The sequence below is a fragment of the Cavia porcellus genome, unplaced genomic scaffold, assembly GCF_034190915.1.
Source record: "Cavia porcellus strain 051 isolate PalLab524CR breed Dunkin Hartley unplaced genomic scaffold, mCavPor4.1 scaffold_1, whole genome shotgun sequence".
NCBI classification, from domain to species: domain Eukaryota; kingdom Metazoa; phylum Chordata; class Mammalia; order Rodentia; family Caviidae; genus Cavia; species Cavia porcellus.
In genome coordinates, this window is record NW_026947484.1 from 72,849,706 (window position 1) to 72,853,137 (window position 3,432).

The window sequence follows — 3,432 nt, forward strand, 5'->3', positions numbered from 1 at the left end:
CCACAGAGCTATATCCCCAGAAAACTTTATAATTTTTAAACAGGCAGCTTTTTTTTTTTTTTTTTGTCTTTTTCCTTTTTATTGGTACCAGGGATCGAACTCACGACTGCCTGCTTGCAAGGCAGGTGCTTATGCCGCTGAGCTAAATCCCCAGCCCCGGGGCAGCTATTTCATTTCTGTGTTCATGACTGTGTTCATGACTGTGTAAAATAAAGTTTATTTGTAACTAGCATGCTTTCTTATAATGAACAGCTAATTAGTTTTGAAAGCCAACTATTTCTTGTATGTCCTTGTGTAAAATGGATATATTCTAAATATAGACTGTTTAAAATGTTGTGACTGGATACACTTTCTAATATTGCTTAGTCACGAATTCTTCTAGTTTTAAAAAATGTTCTGTTCCTTCAAAGAAAATTTTCAGCTAATCTCTTTCTGTGTACTCTAGAGTAGACTCATAAGTCTATTGTGCTTGTGCATTATACCTTTAATGTATTTCACGGTTGTGACTCTTGCTTCTAAATTAGGCCCTCCATCACACCCAGAACTAATCTGGGGATGCTGCCAAATGCTAAAATGATCTGCATGTCATTGGCTCCTTTCTCTATTGCTTTATGCAAGGCAAATGCCTTATGTAACCTTTTGTGAGGATCATCACTCCCTTCCCCTGAAAAGAGATCTAGCCTTTCACTTCATTTATCTTCTTTCAAGATTCATCACTTTATGCTTGTAACCCTGCAGGATTCCTATCATAAATGATTAAGATGTAGATCAATGTATTTTAAAAAGATATTCCACGTATAAGAATGGCAACTCTCCGGATGACTTTTGCATGGTCTGACATATAGTAATCCATGCCACTGTCTTCTCATATTTAAAAAAAAAGTCTGAAATCTGGTGGTAGTCTTTAGTTTTTTTGTTTTTGTTTTGTTTTGTTTTCCAAATCAATAAAGATTATTATCTCATTAAAATATTACAGATCGGTCTTACAATTCAGAAGCTTCTTCCTGTGGCTGGATAACTCTAGGATCTTAATTATCTGGCTGCCAAACTGTTTGCTTTTCAGAAACACAGACACCCATCCAAAAATTTTCTTACATCCTTATTTTTGGCTGTTGTGGCTTGCTGAATCAAAGCAGCTGAATTTGAAACAAGTTCAATGTCATTTCCTTCAAATATTGGTTCAAACTTTCGGGCTTGAGATGCTGAGCTAGCAGCATCTGCCCTCATACGAACCTGGCAAATGCATCTTTCACCCAAGAAGGTCCAGATTGTGACAAAAGACCCACCATCCTGAATAACAGCACTGATGGGGAAGTGAGCACACGCAGACCTCGTCTTGTAATGGAAGCCCCCCATAACCCCCTTGATCATGTTCTGTACACTACTTCACATCATGCAAATGGTAGTCAGTTCCTTTCTGTTTCCCCACCATTTGTCAACCTGGAGCCTCTTCTTTTTGTTTTCAAGAAGACTGAGCTCTAAACTGATGTGGTTAAAGTTGCTCCACAGGGCTCCTCTGGGGCCCCTTGCAGTAACTGTGTGCCCTTGCAAGTGGTGTCAACATTTTCTGGAAGGCCAGCAGTCTGATTGCTGAGAATGATCTGCATGCTTGTGGGAGATGCGGCAGAGAGAGCAGCCTTTTAGGTTTTAATAGCATCTTGAAGGTGGATTCCAGGTGGGATGACTGGCTCTTTTGACTCTAGAACAGTGGGAACCCCTAGTAGCTTTTTTCAGAAAGACAAGTCTCCTGGCATGCGCTGGGTTGTTAAAAAGAGTCCATGTCTCCATTTTTCCCCTTGGAAAGAGGACTGTGAATGAGCAGATGGTGGCTAAGCTTGACTGTGTCAACACAGCTAGCGTGAGAGCTGCTTAGGAGATCAGTAAAGCCTGTTTCTGGGTGTGCCTGAGGTGCGACATGGGTCCCTTGCCACTTCCTCTGTGGCACTGTTTCTCTGCTTTGCTTCCCAGCCCCCTTGTATTAAACATCATGGTTCTGCTACCCCGTCCCTGCATCATGATATTTCTTGGATCCAGCTGACCACTGACTGAATTCTCTGAAACCATGAGCCAAATTAAGCCGTTCTTCCTTTAAATTGTAGACATCAGGTTTATGAATCAGGAACAGGAAAGCTGATTAATATAGACCAGCTACTTAGCTCTTGCTGCTAAACTTGCAGTTAGAGAGTCACTCAGGTGATGCCACCATATTAGGGCGTGATGAACCAAACTCTGTTCTCCATAAAGAACTGTTACCTTTCTTTCTTTCTTTTAGATTAAAATATTCCATTTTTCCTATCTTTAGGATTTCCTAGCTCTTTTGTGCTAGTGTAAACATACCCTGCCATAGTAGCCAAGCCTAGTGAGCTCTTTTCAATGAACTGGTTTTGGAGAGGAGATCTGAAAGGTTATTTATGAGTGGATATGTAGCACCTGTATTTCCCTTTCATGATGTGATTGCCAATAAAAGCCTGAAATTATCCTGCAGCCAAAGGCTATGGACTACTGTGTTTTGGAACATGAAGAATTTTACAAAAGCAGGCAGATGTCACAGTATGGTGTGAGTTGTGGTATCTCTTTGCTCTTTTCCTTTTCCACTTTTTCTTCATCTTCTGCTTTTCCTTCTTCCTTCTCTTCCTTCTCCTGCTCCTTCTCATCCTCCCTTCCCTCCTCCTCTTTCTCTTCCCTTCTCCCTCCTCCCTTCTCCCTCCTCCTCCAGGACCTCACACATGCAGGGCAAGTGCTTAACTAGAGAGCTACATGTACTTTTTACAAATATTATGAAACACTTAGTTTTAAATGTTCTTTTTATCTATGCAAAATATTCTAAGCCAAAAGCCTAACTGCCACACATAGTGGATGACCTAGAATTCAAGTTCAGTTTCGAACATAAAAACTGGGCCACAGGGCTTTCCTTTTCTCTCCATTGGTGCCTCTGCCAACCTTTCTAAAACACTGCATTGAATTTCCTCAAGGCAATGGAAACAAAAACCTTTTTCGTTGCCATGTGTTTTTAAATCAATAGCTTCTCTTGCGTGGCTTTATTAATTATATAATTAAGAAAAAAGATATTCATTCTGAGAGAAAAGCTATTTTTAAAATGTTGCAAACCATACAGCATATTATGAAACAAATTTAGGTTTCTTTTCCATAGAGAAAAGCACTTTTAAAAAGTATTAAATGTTAATGTTAATAATCTTAAAGCTAACATTCTTTTTTTTTTTTTTTTTGTCTTTTTCCTTTTTATCGGTACCAGGGATTGAACTCACGACTGCCTGCTTGCAAGGCAGGTGCTTATGCCGCTGAGCTAAATCCCCAGCCCCAAAGCTAACATTCTATGCTGAAAAGTATTAGGTTTCAGTGAAGTGAAGAATATTCTGTAGAGAATGAAATATATTGCATAATTCATTTTATTCATGCTCATTACAAAGGAAT

The 3,432-nt window shown here is 39.5% G+C and overlaps 1 pseudogene; it reads right to left on the reverse strand.

Moving 5' to 3' along the window:
* Nucleotides 1-1,028: 1,028 nt before the first annotated feature.
* LOC106028153 (large ribosomal subunit protein uL6-like) lies at nt 1,029-1,607 on the reverse strand (annotated as a pseudogene).
* Nucleotides 1,608-3,432: the final 1,825 nt, after the last annotated feature.